Source organism: Mchenga conophoros, linkage group LG3 (genome assembly GCF_057382185.1).
Source record: "Mchenga conophoros isolate Kocher_MC1m ecotype Shallow Benthic linkage group LG3, M_conophoros_male_GT1.1, whole genome shotgun sequence".
Taxonomy (NCBI): Eukaryota; Metazoa; Chordata; class Actinopteri; order Cichliformes; family Cichlidae; genus Mchenga; species Mchenga conophoros.
Window position 1 is genome coordinate 6,465,228 of NC_140528.1, and position 22,524 is coordinate 6,487,751.

The 22,524-nt window shown below is 42.2% G+C and overlaps 1 protein-coding gene across 1 annotated transcript in view; it reads left to right on the forward strand.

Annotated features, from left to right (window-relative positions):
- The first annotated feature begins 1,379 nt into the window (after nucleotides 1-1,379).
- Nucleotides 1,380-22,524, forward strand: part of LOC146577109 (phospholipase D1-like) — a 36,109-nt gene continuing 14,964 nt past the window's right edge. The window contains exon 1 of the mRNA XM_085268203.1: nucleotides 1,380-1,829. The gene's annotated coding sequence lies outside the window, so the exon portion shown is untranslated. The remainder of the gene's footprint in view (nucleotides 1,830-22,524) is intronic.

A 22,524-nucleotide genomic window follows, 5' to 3' on the forward strand; every position in this document is an offset into this window, starting at 1 on the left:
AGCAGAGAGAGCACAGACGTTAAGGCGTGATTGCGGGTGCCGCTCAGGTGCGTCCGCCTCCCCTGCAGCGGCGCTGCAGACCACGCCCACCACACGCAGTAACCAGGTAAAATACATACTTAGGCAGAATTTTGCAAATATCTATTTTTCATTTTGTAGCAGCATAGAGCTTTTTTCCAATTATTTTTTTAAAAGTCAGGTCAAGGCTCCAAAAGCCCAAAGGCGATATAACAGTTTGTGTTTGCTACATGGATCATTGTAGTTCAGCTGTTTGAGTGAGTTAGTGTTTGTGTGTCTCTCTGTGTGTGTGACTTCCAACTGTTTCTAACAGCATCCTTAGTCATAAAATGGTAATCTACCCCACACCCAATATATGGTTCACTTCCTGTATTGGTTCAGCGTGCACAACACAGTGAAGCCACTAAAGGGCAGGAAGCTGACCACACAAGAAACAGAATCTTCACAGAGATGTGTCGACAATAATCCTTCCCCAGCACAGAGTGGCTGGAGAGGTGGTCAGGATCAAAGGAATGTCTTGATCCTACAGATTGAACTAAGACCTGTAAAATTTAAGAAACACATTGATAACATCCAACAATTAGACTCAACAGGGGCCATTAGGAAAGCCACAATGTTCATAGAGGGGCCATGCAGCTCACACTTGACTGTGACTTGACTTTCAACATTATGCACTCCACACTGTATATAAATGCCACTTGTTTTGCACATATTCAACTCTGTATATTTTATATATTTTATTATTATTATTATTATTTTATTTTATTTTTTTACTATTTAATTTGTAAAAATGTGTATACACACACACACACACACGTAGGAAAATATTTAGTATACACATCCAGAAATGCATACACTATTATATATTGTACATATATTTATTAGTTTCAGGTTGGCCATTCTTGTATTTTGCTCGTTTGTGTTGTTGTGTTTGCACATCTCTGTTGCTTGTGGGGCTCGCACACAAGAATTTCACTCACATGTGCTGTGCCAGTGTGCCTGCACATGTGATGTGACAATAAAAAGTGATTTGATTTGATTTGATTTGATTTGACTCCTGACCAGGGCTGGACTGGGACAAAAAATCGGCCCGGGCATTTTGACTGTAATACTCTGATAAATATCAGTGGTATTTATTTTGTGTTTTTCATGAGAATAAGTCGAAGAGAAAATAACATTTTGAGGTTAAGAGTGGTATAAATATGTGATATAAATGTTTGTATTAAATTGCATAAATAGTGTGTGGAAAAATCAGTTACGTTAAAAAAAACATAATTTCATGGAATGTGAATGTCTGTTAAAAGAGAAGAGGTGTAATTTGTTTGTATGCTACGTCACGAGAGGTCATGACTTGCAGATGACTTCCGGGGGAAAAGAAGTCGAGAGGAAGGACGGAGAAAGAGAGGGAAAAAAGGAGGATTACTAAAATGGCATAGACGAAGCACGGGCTTCGGGACTGCTTATGTCACCAAAGTTGTTCGGCAACAACGCATTACCCGCCTGCGGACTTCCCGGTAATCATTCGGAGTGTTTGAGCTGGGCTTCCCGTACCTTTTGTGCTGGAGAAAGCACGGGGCACGTTTGGCTACCTGGAGCTAGGCTAACGCCACGGTCCTGGCTAACGGAGATTCCGCCGGAGCGGAGAGACAGAGTTTTGAGAGTTGTCTCGGGAGAGAGTCGCTAACCGTGGATGATTCGCTGCTATCTAAGGAACCGGAGATTCGTTGCTCGCTGCCGCGAGTGGAGACGGTTGCTACCACAAAGAGCGAGTTATTCATCGGAGGAGGTCGAGACGTCACGGATACACGGAGGTATTGTTGTTATTATTAAGAGCTCCAACTAAAGCGCGCCAACAACAAAAATAGACTAAGAGTGCACTCTGGGGAAAGAATAACATTGGACAGGTTAAGGGCAAAAATACTAAAATCTATCCCCGGGGTTTATTGTATGTTTTGTATATGTGTTTTTTTCATGAAGGAAAAAAGGGTTGGATGTGAATTTCCTGCAATTTATTAACCCTTTAAGACCTACCATAGAACCAAGTCCGCCAGAGCTTATATTATATTTTTACATGCTGTGGAGCCATTTCTGGGAGCATTTCAAGTTGCTATACATCAATACAACCATTATAGCCCAAACTTTAATAATATGTCTGCATTAGGTGCATAGTAATTACATAAATTGCAAAAAAAGTGCAATAAACTACAAAAAAATTGAAAATCGTTTTTGTTTTTTTAACATATATTTCTAGTTAGAGAAATTTAAGAGGCTTATCCCTCAAAACTGTAAATACAAAAAAGTTGCACAAACTAGTTTCCCACCACAGGAAATTTATTTTGAGTGTCTTCATAGTTTTATTTTTGAAATACACCAATTTTTATATACTGCAGGAAAAACGAAAATAAATATTATAGTGCAAATTTGCAAAATAACAGCATATGCATCAAAATAAACTATTTCCAGCAGTGCAATTTGAGTCCTAAGCATCCCAGAAACGACACAGAAAATCATGAAGTCAAACATAACTTTTAAAAACACAAGTATAAGCTCATGAGGTCACGATGGTAAAAAAAACTAATTTCCGCAAAATGACGCCACTTCCGGTTTCGGGCAGGTCATGCGGTCATGTGATAGTTCGCGCTGATGGACGTAGGAAGTGTTACAAACATCGGATCGGCGAAGCGTGTTTCTGGAATATCATGTTTTTGTTGCTGCAAGTGATTTTTATGCAGTTTTTGCAAAGCTATATGTGGAAGGAAACTGTGACCTAGGACAAGCATAAGATGTAAGTACAACTCCTCCAGTTTCATATGCAAAAAAAATGATTGCACTAGCTTATGTGGTTGCAGAGCTACCGGGATTTAAAAATAGTTACGCAAAACAGAGCGTGCCCGCTCCGATCGGCTGTAAAGGGTTAATACATTTTCTAACCCTGAGATCCTGTGTTGGGTTTATTGCATGGTGTCTTATCATTTGAGTATTCAGATGTATTAGCCTTAATCGGTTAAGTGTATTTCCTTAGCCTCCGCTTGTCTGTGTAGACACGAGAATCATATGAACCCTAGACTGATATTTATTTTTCGAGATGTATCTTTTATCACAGAATGTTTAAGTAGAGTCAAGACTGCACCCGAAGGCATAAGGGGGGAGTCTTGTCACACGAGCCGGTGGTAAAAGTTTTACATATAGGAAAAACCATGAAGCCTTTGAATGAAAACAAACGCTGTTGTCACAGTGATGGACGCTGTCTTGTTGGTATACATGCATCAGTCTAATAAACTTAAACCTGCACCATCCTCCCTGTCCTGGTATTCTAAACAGGAAGTAGACTGTTGGTCGAGTTAACCTCCTGAACATCTACAACACACGGTGGAAACCTGACATTAAGACAGAGACTAGAGGTGAGACATGATCATTGCTGATTACTGATGACAGATTTAGATATGTTTTCATAAACCTTTCATTTGCCACATCAATAAACAGCACGGCAGGGCAAAATATGTTTTCTAACATGGCAACCTTTAAAAAGTGAAAGGAGACAGAAAGACAGGTGAGAAAGAATCAAACGGACTTTTTGATGCATTTTACACACAGTACTGGTGCAGAATCTAGAAAATGTGGGAAACACTGGCATCATATGCAGTACTTACTTCTGAAGAAATTATGATGGGACCCTAAAAAATGACTATGTACAATAATGGATTTCTATACATTTTACATCAGATGAAAACGTTTGTTGTAAGATTCAGATAATTATTTATTAAAAGTGAGACATTTTAAATGAGAACAAGAAAGAAAAGTATGTCTTTGTGCCCCCCTCTCCCTGTTAATGCCCTACCTGCCCCCCTGGCAACACTTTGCTAGACCCGCCCCTGCACAGTTACCAGCTGTCAGCTACACAAAAAGGATCCTGGTGTTATTTGTCTCTCAGAAACAGTTCATAACTTCAACTCATTTTTGTTTTGTCATGTTTTGTTCTTTACATTGTCTTTCTTCTATATAATTGTTAAACATTTAATAAATATGTCTACAAAAAGATTTTAAAAATCAGACATTTCACACAGACACCCAAATGATTTCTGACTGATGAAGGGGGCTGAAGGTGCCCTGCTCTTGCCCAGCTTCTGCTGCTCTCTCCCTGCTCACTGTCAGCAGCTGGCAGCCTCGGTCCTGCCTGAGACTCTTCATCTATTAGTGCCAAAGAATATGGGAAATAGCAACGCACAACATGCACATTACAAAACAAGCACATGAATCAGCATTACATTCATTAGTGAAGTGCTGACGTTCGTTCCTAAACTTTGGGCCTTAATTAACATCACTGTGAACTAATGTTTGCTTTGCTTCTTAACCAGTGAAGCAGCGAGGGGCTTTCTGAGGTTCCTGCTCGTAAATGCCCAAAATGAGTCGAGTATTTCTCTGCAACTACAAACTCTGCTTTCATCAGAGGTGTAAATATTACAGCACTGTGTCAGAGTCACTGAGGCTGGAACACAGAAAAAGGAAGTAGATGTATTTATTTTTAGACTTTATTGCCTGGAACCACTTTAAAAATACGCTTTGGGTCACAATTAACTGCAGAAAACCAGGAATCCACATATGAACATTATCTGTGCAAAGATTTATGCTCACGTCACACGAGCTGATAAGGAGAAGCCAAACCTGGAAGCCACGACTTTGTTGAGGGTGTTTTTTGCAAACTTCTCTCCACAAATTCACATTTTCAAACTGCTTCAACATCTCACTCTGTGTCTTCGTGTGTCTCTGAGCTTCGGTGCAGGATCATCATTAAAATGGTGGAAAAATGAGCATGATTGCAACGACCACGGCACAATGGATCAAGTTACAAAAATTAAGCGATACTGATCAACGCACCACAACGATTATGTCACACGACACAGGATGTGATGTCACAACTGGTGCGAGACTTGCTGGCATGCTCCTATGAGGGTTGTTTTCCGGGGATGGCTTGTTCCTCTTAGTTGCGCGGTCGGGGTTCCCCCAGGTGTCGGGTGGTTCTTGGGGTCCAGGGTCCCGTCTTTGGCTTTCTCTGAAGTGGCCGGCCTCTGCAGTGGTTGGCTGGCGGCTGCTTCTGGACCGCTAGTACTCCTTCCCCTGGCTGTGGGAGCTCCATCTGTGGCAGCAAGACCAAGGGCGGATCTAGAGAAATTTTCTTGGTCGACATGGTGCATTTTTTCCACCGATAGGAAACGTGGATTTTTTCCTTTCTTTACTGTTTTCGCGCTGTCCTTAGAAAACGCTTAAAACACACACAAACGTGATGACAGTGTTTAGAACAAAGCGTGGCTGATATATATGATCATAACTCTGGATTTACTGGCCTGTAATTAAAATTTAAAAACTTTGAAGTCTGAACTTTCAATGTGGCTGAAACAGAGACTCAGCGTTGCTGCAGCTTGTTGCTATGGCAGCTTACATCAGTCATGTGATTTGGAGGTGCAGCGTGTCCGTGGACCACAGAGGGTTAATAACACTCACTTTCCTCCATTTCCACAGTGTAACATCCACCCACCTGTGTAAAATCCGAAATTCCCATGGTGTTGTTCAGAATGTGCTCTGGCACGATCATAAGCATCGCTTGCTGCTGAAAACAAGAAAAAAGCCGGTCCTGCTATGGGCTGAACCATTTGTTACTGATGCAGGGGGGGACACTATGGAATATACTCAGTTTTAGCATTTATATTCACTGTTGACTGTAACTACGCTCAAACTGTTAATGCGATCTTATTTTAATAAACAACACTGTCATATGCAAAACTGGGGTGGCACTTGGGGTGGCAAGAGATCATTTTAGGGTGGCACTTGCCACCCCACACTCAGAAAAATAAAGGTGCCAACTGGAACCAAAAGTGGTTCTTTAGACTGATGCCATAGAAGAACCTTTTTTGGTGCCACAAAGAACCTTTCAAACAATGGTTCATTGAAGAACCTTTAAAGGCAGGCACGTGCAGAGGGGGGGGGGGGCTAGAGGGGCTTGAGCACCCGCCCCTTTCCTGATGGGTGCCCAAGGTGCCCTTTTGTTGAGGCAACTTTAAAAAAAAAATATATATATATTATTATTATTTTTTAATGTGTGTGTGCGTGCGGAGTCCTGTCTGTGCCCCTCAACAATAATATTTAACTATTAATCACAGTTTTGCTAAATAAAAGGATCTGGCTTGCATCAGTCACATGATCACATTTAACCAATGATTGCCCTTGACGGCAGAACGCTGTTGTGCCAAAGTAGTTACCCCCGTCAAAAATTGTTTCCCCATTCACGGGAGCGCGCAAAGTAGGAGGAGCCGCTTGCCCAGCTCCGTTCTGTACGCTACTTGTCACTGATCTGCAGTCGACGCGATAAAGAGTAAAAGCTGGAAAACAGCAGACTCGATGAATTTAATATTAGTTTCGTGACATTGTAATGTGCCGTGTGGAAGACAGTTTACCTTATACTGTACACTTAAATAACCTGCTGGGAATACTTTGTCTAGAAAAAGACTTTGATACTATAATACTGTAAAACCAGATGGAAACACGTCGCTCTCCAGTGAATTTACACTCGGTTTACACTTTGTAGCGAAGCTATCACGAATGAGTTCATTTGCAAAATCAATCTCAATCTAACCAATAAGTACTGTAACTTCAGAGAAGATGTCTTATTCACAGCAAAAGTTATGGAGGGATACAGATTTTATCAGGCTGTGTGGCATCGGCTGCCAAAATGTGTGCCCCCCCCCCCCCCCCCCCCCCCATCTGTAATCCATATTGGCTTTGTTATCACAAAGGGTATATTTGCCAAATAAGTCACAGTATAACCAATAAGTACAGTAACTTTGGAGACCATGTCTTATTCACAGCAAAAGTTATGGAGGGATACAAAATTTATCAGGCAAATTTATACAGCAAAAAACTATTTGCTTTATAAACAGTTTTATAAAGCAATGATGTCACCACTCCATGGTGACATCATCTCTACAGACTGTGGCTGTTACATATCCTCACCTGGTAATAATAAGACTGTCCTCAGCTGCACACAGCTCCAAGATGAACAAACTGAAGTAAATACAAATTAGAGTTACGATAGATTGAAATCTTGTAATCAGAGCTAATTCTTAGTGAAACTCTCACAACATCATATCCTGATCCTGGGTTAGTGTCTCGGTCTCAGATCACAACATCAGCACAGGCTTGGCTTGGGTGAGGTATTGAGTGGTTCTTGTCCATGACAGCTGCAGGTACAGTGCCATCAGCCATGCTGCACCACATGTCTGCCCAGGAACATTAGTGTGGCTGAGTCTCAAGTAAACATTGTGCTAAAGTGGTGGGAAAGTGGCTGCAAGCTGGCTGCACTGTGTCCAATACTCTCAGTATGATATCCACAAACCTCTGAGTGTCACAGAGTGGGCCTGTGCTCAGCTCACTGTGCCCCATTCAATTCTACTTGCATAGTTTTACAAGTAAAATTAAAAGTTGCTCAATGATAAGTTATTGTAGTAACAACTAAGTCCACGGTCATTATTTGTTAATAGTAGCTTAAAGCTTCTGCACCAATCATGGAGCACCAGGTTTAGAGCATGTGGATCTACAAAAGTAAGTCCCAGTAAAATGGGCTGAGCCTTACATACTAGAAGAAACATGTCATTCCCAGCAGATGAAGCGCCCTTTAAAGCAGGATGTTAAGGTTCAAAATTATTGGGGATGGAGACAAGAGAAAAACCACAATAACAACACTGGTCCGGTCGGGTTGAGTCAAACGATGATTTTAATGATCACACACGTGGGAGATGGACACTGATGCAGACAGCCTCAAATCTCAAAATGGTGGAGCATTGCTCAAACTCTTATAGCCTCTGGTGCCTCCACCTTATTACAAAAAGCCTAAACATTCACATGCTTTCTCTCACACAGCGCCTAAGCTACGACCTTGGCTCCCCGTTTATCTGCTCCTGCTGAGATGGGGCAGAAAACTCCAGTATGTTCTGTTCTCTTCTAATCAGACAAATAAGGCGATGACTTTCTGCAAACAGTATTTCTTATAACTCAGCAGTATAATGCATCATAAAACAATATCATTCATTCACAATAAATCAGCAGTCTACTTTAATGCAAATCAGTTTAACTAATGCAACCGTTATCAGCTTCTTCTAACTCAGGAGAATGATGCAAACTAAAACTACATAATAATTCACAATCTTTAATTAGGGGTATAACATGGCATAAAATAATATTATAATCTAACAATTCCCCCTGATGAGGTCATTAGAATAATGACCTCACCAACACCCTTCAATTCAGTGTGGCCGGGTTCATCTCTTCTCACTCCTGAGGTCCTTTGTCCCCCTGAGGGGCGAACCATATGTGGGATGACCTCTGTGTTTGCGCAGTTCAGATGCAAGAAAAACTATTATTCCAACAATAGCAGGTACAGATGACACTTCCCAGGTCTCCCACAGCTTTATTTTGGTGCTACCTTATACCCTTCAGACGTACTCAGACTAGAACCTCTGTCCAAAGAGCTTTTAGCCTTTATTTTATTGCTGCAGCTACCAGTGTCGTCCAGTTGGGTGATCCTCTGCTCTTCATTCTTCAACCTTAGGGGTTAGACAACCCTTCAGTCGTGGCACAGATCAGGGGATTATTCTGCCCCGATTTCAAACAACGATCTGTGTATCCTCCAGAAAAAGGAACAGGAAGGTGTCCCCCTTTTTGCCCAAAAGCCTCTCGAACTTCGTTGGTCTGGTGTTCCCGGATTTCCGCCAACCCCTTCATGGTTATTGCTGTGTTTATGGGATCCATCCTTTTGTGGTGACTAGCTGGAGCCCAAACGCCATGACACTTGGACCCAGTTGATGTCTCGGCAGTCACTGTGTCTGTCTCTGCTACGGAGGATCCTCGCATCTCTGTGACCTCGTCTGGTGTCTGTTCCTTTCTCTGTAAGAGACAGAAAACCAAAACACCTCTCTTCCTACCCCTAATAATCTAATGTTGTTATCTACTGACCTTCTAGTGTTTCAGAATTGGTCTAAAACATTCAGAATGTCCCAGGGACTTATTCTAATCATATGTGTGTGTAAGCGTGTTTGCATTTAGCCCTCTGCACTCAAAGTCAATACCTGCAATATATCAGTCTGGACCATCACGCCGAATGAAGCTTATGACCTTCAAAAGACCAAGTGCCAACTTTTGCAAGGTGTGTCTGAGAATTATTGAAACCACTCTTTTTAACACAAGACAAAGAAATTAACAAATCTTCTAAACGCTATTCAGTTCATTTCAATGATTAATGCTTAAACATGGACGTGATGATTTATGCTTCTCACTGATTCTCTACAAAGGACCAGAAACTTCTCGGGCCGCTATTAGCTTAAGCTTTACCATACCTAAGGTATTAAAGACACAAATGAAGTTATAAAATGTTCAAATAATCCTTGTTTGATGTTAAAGCTCAACTTTCCCCCCCTTTTTTTGACACATTCCAATGTGTCAAATCAACAGAGCTAGAACATTCAAAAAAAAGTTAGGCAGCTACAAAGTTTCCCAGACTCTTAAGGTGATCTGCGTGTAATGTCCTGACTCAGGTATTTAATATTTTAATAAATGTCGTTTAATTAACTGCCACTATTTAAACTAAACAAAGGACATAATTCAAGAAAAGATCACAAAGAATAACATGATATCAGTGTTTTGTAAGCGCGTGCGGCCTTCTATGCTCGAAGCCTTTTCCCTCAATAGATCAGTCAGACATTCACGCTGACTGTAGCTTTTAACCCTTATTAACTTGAGCACAACTCTACAATGAGCAACAAGTTGCAATATGTATAAAAACGATCATGGTTACACCTGCAATGAAAAATTATATCATTATCCTAACACCTGTAAATAGAAGATTCATCAGAAGTTATAACAATCACAGGAACACAGATGTTAGTATAAGGTCAAAAGCTTCAATAAATGATCATCGATGCAATGCTTATTGCATGATTCTCATACAATAATAATGCTGATTTTAAAATAACAGTAAAACACCCTTTTATCCCGTTTCACTCGACACATAAACGTTTATAAATGCCTCTTTTATTTTTAATTTTATTTCCCCCTGTTCTCCCCTTACTGACCACAGCAGGGGGATCTTAGTTTTGAATCAGCCATGAATCCAGCTCACCTGATTCATCAGTGAGCTCCACCATCACTGGCGTCTGACAGGGTGGCGCTGCATACTCTTCCTTTAATGTCACTATTTTCAACCTGTTAATTAGAGTGTTTAAACCTGAAGTCGACTACGTCCACAACAAGTCAATACAGCTGTAAATGTGGCCAATTATCAATCTATTACCAATCAATAACAACAGATAACTTCTATTTTATGCATGCTTTTAATCAACCACTCACTCAGAGGATCTCCAATCCCAGGAAATTCCTTCTCCTCCTTTAATGAGTCTGTCCTCCTTCCATGCCCTGGTAACTGGTCCATCCAGAGCCATATGATCTCAAATATACATACAACAAGCCAAACCACCCCTTGGTCACACCAACCCTTTTCCGCCCCGAAGATGTCCAATGCCATCCTAGTATGGACTGAAAGTGGCTTTAACGCTGACTGTTCTGACAATCCATTTTATAACGTTCCTGGTCAGATTTGCCAATCTCTGCACCAGGGTTTTAAACGCTTCGCCATTTTCATTAGTTTTTATTTTTATTTAGTTTCGACTCCAGATTTTCAATTTTTTCCAGTTGTAATTAGTTTTTACCAATTCTTTGCTAGTTTAGTCTAGTTTTTATTTTCTGAAAATCCTTAGTTTCAGTTTAGTTTTAGTTGTGTTTTGCAAAAATTAAGTGTAACCAAATCTCAGTTCCATCATATCAATCATGCTCTTCTGGTTATCCTTGGGTGTTGAGACTAATCACTATTAACTCTTGCCGCACCGAGTGTTCCTAATTTTGGTTGAAGTGAATTGATAACCTTTTTGAAGGCGATTGTTTCACACATTTATTTAGATGTCCCAGTCCTGTTATCTCGGGATACATCACGCTGCCTTATCTGGGGTTAGCTGTTTTCGGGGGATGCGGGTTGAGTGGGGGAGCTCTTCAAGGAGGGGGAGTGTGCTCCCCCTGATGAGCTCTTCAAGGTAAGCTAGGTTAACCTTCTTGTGTGAGCTTTTCAAGTGCACTTCGAGGTTTGTGGGATTTTTAGTTTTATAGATGTCCCTCATAACCCCCTGATGACCCAGTATTTCATTTTTGCACACTGTAGTACACATTTAGTTTTTGCTTGTAGCTCTCATACTCTACTTGCCACTCCTCTAAGTCCTGATGTTTCTTAGAGAGGACAACAGTACCTTTAAATTTATATCACATGTGTGGGGGTGTGGCCTTGCCAATTGTTTTTCTTTTTTTTCTTTTTTTTAACTCAGGTTTTGATTAATTTTCAAAAATAAACATCTAGTAAATAATTCGAGGGGTTTTTAAGGATTAAGCTTATTTAGTTTCACGGAGAACATGACTAATTTATTAATGTGTGCTCTACACATTGGGACTTTGTACATTCAGTCAATGCAAATCAGTTTAACTAATGCAACCATTATCAGCTTCTTCTAACTCATGAGAATAATGCAAACTAAAACTACATAATAATTCACAATCTTTAATTAGGGGTATAACATGGCATAAAATAATATTATAATCTAACAGTAGCTTAAAGCTTCTGCACCAATCATGGAGCACCAGGTTTAGAGCATGTGGACCTACAAAAGTAAGTCCCAGTAAGATGGGCTGAGCCTTACATACTAGAAGAAACATGTCATTCCCAGCAGATGAAGCGCCCTTTAAAGCAGGATCTCACTTTAAACCTAAAGAACTTGCTATGAGCATGCAGTGCATTCATGGTTATTATTCATACGATTGTGGGTAGCCAATAAAGTGCAACTATCACATTACATTTTATTATTAAATTGTTGTTAACAATCCCTTCACTTCTGCTTATCTAATTCATGGTTGCAGGATGGCTGACAGCTTCCATTAGGCAGGAGGTAATGTCCATTCTGGCCACAGTGCAACCCACAATGTGTAACTGACACTATTATATTGCATTATGTCACATTGTTACATCTTTTTAATGAATGATGACAGTCAGCTGAATTTTCTGCCCCCTTGGTGGAGGACATCAGGATCAGCAGCTGCTGCTCCATCACAAACACCACAGAAGAAGAACAACACTGGATCAGATTATCTGGACGTGTTTGACAGGGACAGTGTTCATGTTCATGGACATCAGGACAAAAACAGACGATGGAAACCTGCCAGATTTGAGCTAAACTGCTCGTTTCCATGTGTAGTCCCTGGGAGGTCACATGACCAACAAAGACACACAAGCTGTGTCCCAAAACGTCGGCTGCATCCTCCGGAGGCCGCATCTGAAGGCCGATGACGTCACAGCCAGGCGACGAAGGCTGTCCCGATTCCTCGACTCCTTCAAATGCGTCCTTCATTCCCCCGAGTTTGAAGGATGGGTCGGGTGTGTCCTTCGTGGCCCACCATATCCCAGAATTCATAGTGCGGCCCAGCCAAATTTCAGCTGCCAACAATGGCGGCCGCTACTAAGTTTTAAAATTAGTCTTATTAATCTTTCTGGGCCACAAAATAAATTTTTAACATATATTAAGGGGAGAAAGTAGCTGTGTAAACTTCAAATATCTGCTGGGTTCATCAAGACATCGCATGTTTGCAAAAGCGCGCCGACGTTTTCGGAGACGTCTGTTACCCACCCGCTCGATAGCAAGCCGGGGGGTTCAATGGTCACTCCAGCCGGCGAGAGCAGTGGACTCCCGGCTTCATCGTTTTCAGACCCCGCTCTTTGGCTACTCAGGTTAAACATGATATATAAGACAGAGGGCCCGGTGGCGCCAGTGTCCGGCAGCCTCTGTCAGTGCGCCCCAGGGCGGCTGTGGCTACACTGTAGCTGCCATCACCAGTGTGTGGATGTGTGTGTGTGGATGACTGGATGTGTGAAGCGCTTTGGGGTCCTTAGGACCAAGTAAAGCGCTGTACAGGCCATTTACCATAAGTCACTCGGATAACTTAAAAATGTAATTGTTTGCCTTTTTTCTGTGTTTCATTTGTTCCGGAGTAAATCGGTTTGGCTGAGATCAAAGTTATTAGATTATTAGATTAAATACAACTTTATTAATCCATCGGTGGGTTCCTGCGGGATTTTCACACAGCTGAATAAACGTCAAACAGAAAACTGATGAAACAGAAGTGTGAGACGGTCGAGAGTTTACTCCAGTGTCCTGTAATATTTTAGATAGCAAGGAGCAGACGGCGAGTTTATTCAACTCCACCCACACAGCGGTGACACAGATCTGAAGGCTGGACCGTCCCATTTCACAGCCTCGCACTTCTGGCCTTCTCGGTCTTTGCAGGACCCGGCTGTTGGGTCTAAACTCAGACCCCGCTGTATCCAGGACTTATTCCCATGAAAGAAAAACAAGGCAACAGTGTTCGATCGATTTCTTGCGCAAGGGAGGCCCTTCCATCTGTGACCAGCACGTCGAAATGACCACAATGGTGGCCTCCTCTCGCTGCCTTTTATTGACAAACTTCAAACAATAGTTTACAAAACACCTCCCCTTGCAACCCCCCTTTGGTTACAAAGACAAGGCACTGTATGTAAATGACATACACTGTGTGTGTGTGTGTGTGTGTGTGTGTGTGTGTGTGTGTGTGTGTGTGTGTGTGTGTGTGTGTCTGCTGATCAAAGGGTCATAAACCCAGGAAGCTTACATCAGAAGAAACAGATCTTTCAGATAGGATGTATCTACAATAAAACCTCCCCCAGCACAGAGTGGCTGGAGAGGTGGTCAGGATCAAAGGAATGGCTTTGATCCTACTGCTTAAACTAAGACTATACAAATTTAAGAAACACAATGGCAACATTCAACAATTAGACTTAACATTTCCCTCCTTTTTGTCATTGTATACTTAAATTTCAACTTATGCACCCTTTGTTCAGACAGTGTCAGTGTAGATTTCATTCATGCACAGTAAACTACATCCTATACATAAGCAAATCAGTATCAACAGTTCAAAAACAGGAATTAATATCTTCAAAAGAAGATGCCACCAAGGACCAGACGGTAACCAAGCTATCCAGCCTTGTGGCGGATCTACTCCTGTCGTGCAAAAGTACACAACTGAATGTCAAAGGTCAAACAAGAAGAATCATCATTCTCAAAAATCATATGTCACTACAATCCAACTGTATACAGACATAGGTATTTAAACGCATCAGTCGACTTTATTGTTTGTCCATGTGGCTCTCAGCTAACTTCAAAGCTGCAGCCTGGTCAACACCCGTCTTTATGACTCCTATCAACCCCCCAAATCTTCTCACTGTAGGCATCCTGTGGGGGTTAGAGTCAACTGGTGAATTATCTGCATTTACAACTCTTCTCCTGTCCTGTTGTCACCACAGAAAAAGCTTTGTAAAGGAAATTGGATCAAGCTGTTTTGATCTTCTTGGCTCAAAACCTCAAGTGTTCATGATGTAAATGTAGACAAAAGGCTTCTCTGTTTACATCCTTCTTGCAGAAGACAAAAGAATAGGTGATGTTGCCATGTTCCATGGTTAATCTCCAACTTGGGCTAATCCATTGTCCTTCATACACATAGGCAATTGGCCTGTTTCCAGTTCGTTTAACTGTATAATGTCCTGCAACAAGTCATATTCTATGAGTCAGACGAGCAGGTCTGTCCTACCAGAGCAGTTCACCTTCCCAGCTACTGGTGAATCAACCTTCCATTCAGGTTCAGAGCAGTTGAAAAGTTGGCAGTGTTCCTGGATGTGTTGCCAAAGCAACCAAACAAACTGTCTCGCTCTCAGTGATGCTATATGGCCACAGTCCAGAAGAATGTGTAGCCAGTGGCATCACAAGCATAACCATTGGTCTCGGTGTTTATGTGAGCGGTTGTGTTCTTAAACTGCCACCAGTAGTTGTTGAAAACCCATGCGGGTACTGGGTGTGGTTTGCTCTGTTCCAGTGCGCTCCCTGTCATCCCACTCAGGGTCCACAGGCACAAGAAGATGCACAGCACATTCCCAGCCATTCTGATGAGTACCTGTGGCTCAGTTAGTTTCTTCACCGGATTGAGACGAGGGGCCCTGGAGGCTTTCCCCCCCCCCTTTGTTCCCGGTCTTCCTGCCACTTACTCCGAGCTGGCCTGGATGTGTGTCACCTTCTTGCAGTGCGCTTGATATATCCAAGTGTTCCTTCCAGCAATCTTCACTGCTGTGGTCGTCGTCAGCAGCATCCGATATGGACCTTCCCATCGTGGACTGGACCAGCACTTCCTCTCCATGGCCTTATCATCATCCAATCTCCAGACTTCAGGCTCTGCTCCTGCGAAGAAACAGAATCATCTGGCAGATCATTTGTTCTCATAACTACTTTACTTTTAAACATTTTCAAGCATCTAATCTGCTGATATGCTCTCTCTTCTGCTTTTCTATCATCACTACAGAAGACTGGAACTCTAAATGCTCTAACATATATAATCTCAAAGAGTCAGATCATTCTCTGTTGGAGTAATCCTCATGTACTTATTCTATACAGTCTAACCATGTCCTGCCTGTCTTCCTAAATCTTAACTTTACTGCCTGCAAAAAGTTTTTTCTTTTTAAAAAGTATTTAATAATCCTAGAGTATAAACTAATTCTAGAGTGAGTATAACGACTGCTCATCTCCCTCCTGTTGAGACATGGTATAGCCAATGGCTCAAAATAGCAGCAGTCTTATACAAATTATTAGGCAGTACTGGTTTATCACACAGATAAAAAATCATCCTGCAAGCTTGCTCCCTCTGTAAGTCACAACTGTTTTCCTGCTGTAGGTGAGTGGGCCTGCATGTCTGCTGATGTTGTACTGATAAAAGGTTAACACCATGTTTAACTACAGCTGCTTCTCTTGTGATCTTATCTGCAAGAACTTTCCCTAATGCAACTGAATCTTTCCCTCACATGTGTGCTGCACATTTACAAACTGCAATTCCACTGGGGCGGTCGTGGCTCAAGAGTTGGGAGGTCGCCTTGTAATCGGAAGGTTGCCGGTTCGAGCCCCGGCTTGGACAGTCTCGGTCGTTGTGTCCTTGGGCAAGACACTTCACCCGTTGCCTACTGGTGGTGGTCAGAGGGCCCGGTGGCGCCAGTGTCCGGCAGCCTCGCCTCTGTCAGTGCGCCCCAGGGTGGCTGTGGCTGCAATGTAGCTGCCATCACCAGTGTATGAATGTGTGCGTGAATGGGTGGATGACTGGATATGTAAAGCGCTTTGGGGTCCTTAGGGACTAGTAAAGCGCTATATAAATACAGGCCATTTACCATTTACCATAACACTGCATCCAGCAGATTTTGCAAGAGTTTGGTGTATTCTGCAGGTTTCCCTGTAGAAGTTATCTCACCTCGTCTCACTCACTGCACTACAAAGAAATGTACAGTAGCAAATGTATACTGCCTATCAGTGTATTATTGTGTCTCTACAGCTTTACACGCTTCCGTTAAAGCTAGCATCTCTGCTGCTCAAGCAAATATGAAACATGCTAGTTGTCCTACATAGATAACTCTCTCTCACTGTCTGCTACAGTAAAACCTGTTCTAGTCTGTCCCTCTGCTGTTGTAAAACTCAAATCATCAACAAACCAAACCTTTCCCTCAACAAGTGGCACATCTATTAAGTCATCCCTCAGCTTACACTTCTTCTCCTCGCGCTCTCTACTCTCAAGAGAAGTGCCCTCCTCCATTGGCAAAAAGGGTTGGACAGATTCAGAATTGTGCACCACTTTATGGTAATATGTGTGGTTGTGAGAGTAACAGTAACATTAAAGACAAGTGTCTTGTAGGTGACAGAAATGTAAGTTTAGTCTGCGATAGTAAACATCTACCTCTTCTGGAACTAACAATTGCAAAAGGTGAAATAAACTATTTCCTGAAACATTGTACAGCTTAAGCTGCTGCACATACTGATCTCACGCATGGAGGTAAAGCACGAGCAACTAGAGCTAATCTTTTAGGATAGTAAGTTACTGGCTTCACTTGTGGAAAAAGTGCTGTTAGTTATTTTACAGTCACCTGGCATTTGTGCTGTTCACAGAACCACAAGTCCATCGCTGGACCTCCTCTGCGCTGTCACTTTTTGGAGCTTGGCACGCTCCCTCAGCTTCCATCTTATGGGCGATCCTCTCAGTCACTCCTTCTCGTCATGGCACCTCACGACATCTACAAATTGAAAAAATGACACTCCTCTCGCCACACGGCTTTCGCCATGTGTCAACTCCCCAATGAGACATGTACAAGAATGTTGCACAGTCTCCCTAAAACAATCTCCAGGGTTTGTCCCTTGGAGCAGCTTCACTCCAAGCTGTAACCCTGTGTAAAAACATTAGTCAGCACTTAAATGTTCAGCTTGTTTAACTCCCAGCTCCTGTATCACAGAAGACAAAGTCTTAAAATTAAAACAACTTCACATTTGCAACCAACTGTAGATCATAAGAGTAATAAAGTATTTAGCATCACAGAGACAAGTATCATTGCAGGTTTATTCTAAACTCATTAAACTCCTACTTTTTCCCATAATTTGTTCCAAATTATTTAACATCTCAATGTTATTCCACATTGTAATCAGTGACTTCCCTTAAGTTTGTCACTCACCATGAGCCCAACAGTGTGGTCAGATAATGAGCTCCATGTAACTATTCTGTAACCACTGCACATCTGTTCAATCGTCACTTGTCTGTCTGTGCTGAATCCTTTACAAATCACATGATCAACCATCTGCTGCAAAAAGAAATGTAAATGTTAGCGCTGCGCAGGTGTATACACTTTCTCACAGTAATGTCTGTGAGCAACACAAGTTAGTGAATAACACACACACATGGTAAATTCACAGACAGAGAATTTAAACTAAAAAGGTTAAATTTTCAGAGTTCACATAGTCATGTGACCCACAGGAGGAATCCTGTGGTCTCCTTCTCCTGCAACAGAGACACACACAGAGATACATCCACACCTTTGTCAGGTGGGGGTTGACTACACACAATGGTGTTAAGTCAGTCAGTCAGTTCCCCATTTATTTTAAAATTCTTACTCATTCACTCAGTGATTCCTTCTTTTGCTAATTGTGGAAATTATCGTCGCATTCGTTTCCACGCTCAGCAAAACAACGTCATTTCAAAAAGAAAAATAATTTAGACTGGATTTCCTCGTTGAATCCTTTTGGACAGGAACTTGTTTCCTAATTGTCCCAAATAAGAGCCCATTTTAATTTTGGAGAAGCTCACTTTGCAACAGTTTTCTCGCCGACGCTTCGGTTCTAATCGTGCAGATCTGCTCAAACAGAGATCATCAAACAAAACTTTCAGTGCACCATGAAAGTAACAAAATAAAAGAAAGATAGGCCTTGTTTAAGTCATGACACGTGTTCTTCATGCCAGGGGGATAAATCGTAACAACCCAATTGGCAGGTTCAACTTAGTAACAAAAGACAAATCAACAGCCAGTTTAATCTCAAACATTCATCCAATCAGCCATACACACAACATACAGCATAACCCTGTTGTCTTAGCACATAATAAGTTTTAGTTCTCATGTAACTAAATGTGTGCCATGGTAAAACTTCTTCACACACCAGAAACTCACAATCAGCTCACTCAGCTCACTCATTTAAGACCTCTCATCAGCATTCTGTTTTCTCCTCTATGATGCAACCATCTGTCCTCCTATAATATTCAGTCCACTAGTCTATGTATCACTTTCATCTTACTAGTGACTTGGACAAGATGACAAACAGAATCTCATGCTTAAGATGCTGTCTGGTCTCATTAGTATCATTGTATGTGTATATGCATGTGGGGTTAGTATAGTTAATGCATTTTCTGTATGTTTTTGTGTTCCTCTCTCATCACATTTCCATTATTCTCATCACTGCTTAAAACAACACACATCTCTCTCTGTTTTTTTCTTTAACTGTACTTTTCTCCAAAACAGAAAATAGCATTACAGCTGTTTCAGACTGAGAAACACCAAACACTCTTCATGCTATCATTCATCCACACAACTATTTTATTTCTTTTTGTCCACTGGGCAGGTGACCTGCAGAATCACGTCTGCCCCAGCTGGATACCTTTCACACACACCATGACGTCAGACACTCTAACACTCGCCGAATTGATCAGGAGAAAAACTTTCTTCATCTTCACACTCTGTTACAGAAACACCATATGTTTTTTTTTTTTGTTTTTTTTTTTTTTTTTGTGTTGTGTTGTGTTGTGTCAGGGATGGATATGTAGTTGTAACGTTTGTGTTCACTTTCTTTCCTTTCTGTCTCCTCTCTTGCCTAGTCTGTAATGGACTCAATGCTGCTCCTAATATGCCTTTAATCTCTCCTCCACCTCTGCCTCTGCTCTCTCACGCTCTTCTCTGGCTCTTCTTTCTGCTAACATTCTTGCTCTTCCTAATGCTTTTCTACGGTGTTGTTCTAGAGTAGTTGCAGTGGATTGAGCTGTAGTTTCATCCTCAGGTTTCACAAGAACTTCTTGCAATATTGCTCTTTTAACATTCTGTGCTTCTCTCCTCTTCTGAGTCTGCTCCAGCCACAACTTAGCAACTGCTAACTGCAATTCCTTCCTCTGCTTCGCTTTACCTGTTTTACCTGCTACACTTACAGCTATTCTTTCTACCAGCATTTTACACTTAACTTCCACTAATGTCCCTTCAAATCCATATTTCTCACACCAACAACCTACATACTGCGTGCTACCTGGTAAAACTTTCTGCATAAATTTTACATCTCCTTCTAAGGCAGACTTACACATTTTATTCTCCATTACAAGACAACAATCAGCCACACTCACGCAGACCACGTCTGGCCCGCACACACACACAACATAGGCCTATCGCTTGCGTCTACACGCACAGCTAGCGCTCTCTGTTGAAAACTCTCAAACACCCCATATGGCGGAGAATTCAACCTTCGGACACTCTCCAACGCCCCAAATGGCGGAGATTCCGGACTCCGAACCTAGGTTCTCTCCACGCCCCAAATGGCGGAGAACTCTCTACGCCCCAAACGGCGGAGAAGCCTGCGTCTCTGTCACGTGGCTAGCGCGCTCCCAGACTCACGTTTAACGCACAGCCCGTAGCCGAATCAAGCCTCGACACGGTGCTTCTGAAGCAGCGCGTTGATCTTTCTGACACACGCACCGGAGCGTCAGCTTCAAGCGGACCATCGCTACGTCTCACATCTAAAGGTGTCAAGGTAACTTTGAACTGAGTTCAGTCAATCTGGAGTTTTTCCAAGTTTTCTGTTGCTCTCTGTGAGAGAAGAGCGTTAAAGGCGGGGCTCTCCAGAGTCCAGCAAAACAGGAAACCACAGCTGGGTGTGTGTAAGTGTGCAAACCAATAGAATGCATCGTGGTGGGGGGGGCATCACTGGCATTGGCAAGAAAAAAATAAAATAATCGGTCGTACCCATGCTTCCCCGACGTCATGCCAGCGCATATTGGGAAATTCGTAGGCACTGATCGGTTTTCTATCAGCCATTTGCTGGGAGTAAGGGCGCCCTCCGTTTGCGAGGTGCGCCTGCTGCTGGCGGCACAGGGAGGAGAGGGCGGGGCGGCGGGGAGTCTCTGGCTGGCTGGAGCGGCATCTAATAACCAACTCGCAAAACAAAATAAAAACAACACAACAAACAGATATTATGATACAGACTTATAATCTGCACCGATGTTTTTTCTAAATTCTATAAAGTGAGCGCGAGAGCCCTCGGTGCGCCTGCGCGCTGCTGAAGTCAAAGTAAACTTTGTCATCTCCGCTACAGACAGTCCAGCATATAGAGAGACGAGACGACGAGGCTGCAGTTACAGCGGTGCAAGTAAACAAACAATAAATATAAGAAGAGTAAGAAAATAAATCTACACTTTAGGACTCGGGGTAAAGGATCAATAACAATTTAAATTTATAATTTACAGTTTGATGATTTAAAGTCTCACACAACCCGTCAAAAGGGGCAGGGCCGGCTGCTTTCAAGTAGAGCGCATTTCATTTATAATGATGTAAATCCAAGCCCATCATGGATTCACGATCTGAATCCTGGGTTGTGTGAAATCCCAGAAATCAACCTTAGACAAAGTGAATCTGTGAACTAAGGTGTAGGTCTGTTAGGTTAATTGTGCTGATCCTCGGGTTGGGGGATTTGTGTTTGTACTGGAGCGCAAAATTCAAACCAATGGAAGATGGACAACAAAAGTTCAAAGCCATCAGGTGCTCAGGTTAGAAAAAAGAGAAAAGATGCAGGTAAGCAGATGTGTGATTGGATAATGGCAGCTCATCCTGAACCAATCAGACTAAACTCCAAACAATACATTATGTTACAGATTTTATTATTAATTAGTCATTGTTACTTGTTGATTTGTCCTTTTCTCATTGTGTGACGAATTATGACGACTGTTTGGTAGCTGTTATTGTCTCTCTCTCTCTCTTCATGTGTGTTTCTCTGGTGAAACAATAGTTTTGTGTTAATTTTAGGGCTGCACGATTTTGCATAAAATGAGAATCACGATTTTTTGGCTTAGAATTGAGATCATGATTCTCTCATAACAATAAATAAACATAAAACAACAAATGTCTCACGTTTTGTTGTTGCAGCAAAATGTTGTCCTGCTTGAAATTCCGTCTCCACCGTTGCTCGACGCTGCGTGTACAGAGCAGGTAGTGCAACAATAGAAAAATAGTTGCGGGACGGCACTGTGTAGCGTTTGTCTAGGGTGTTGATCGTTTTCCTAAATCCCTCGTTTTGCACAGTGTTGATGGAGCCATATCTTTGGTCAGGTGATAAGTGATAGCCTCCGTAATGTCTTTGTGCCTGCGGGAGTTCGACGTGTATAGGGAAGCGCTGTATAAGGTTCCCGTTATTGATGTTTGGGTGGTTGACCGGGATGGATTTTCTCCTGTCACTTTCTCGTCATCCCTGACGTGCTCTCCGTTGTTGTTTCCCTGCTAATTTTAGCATCACACGGCACAGCTTCTGTATCACGTGGTATAAGGCTCCGCCCGTGTCATTTGTTGAGCAGGAAGAGTGAGCGCTTGTTTTCATGCAGAGTACGTCCCGGATCAAAATGTGAATGTTTACAAATCACCACTTCTTTAGTTAATATCATTTCAGTCTCAGACAATCTCGTTTCTCTTACAGAGGTTGAATGCACCTTCTGCGGATGGCGGTACCACACAGTGTGCGTGGACTTCCCCTGCACAGAAGGCAACTACAAATGCTGTGAATGCTAAATAAACAGAAACAAATGATCCCTGTTGTCTTTGCTTGATGATTGGTTTGAGTCTTGACAATCCACATTGCTGGCGTTGCATCTTTCAATGCCAGCAATGGCAGGTATCAGTGCTCAAACCTTTTGTGTTTGTTTCCAACAAGTTGCCCACCTTGGGAAACAAAAATGTGTTCTTTTACT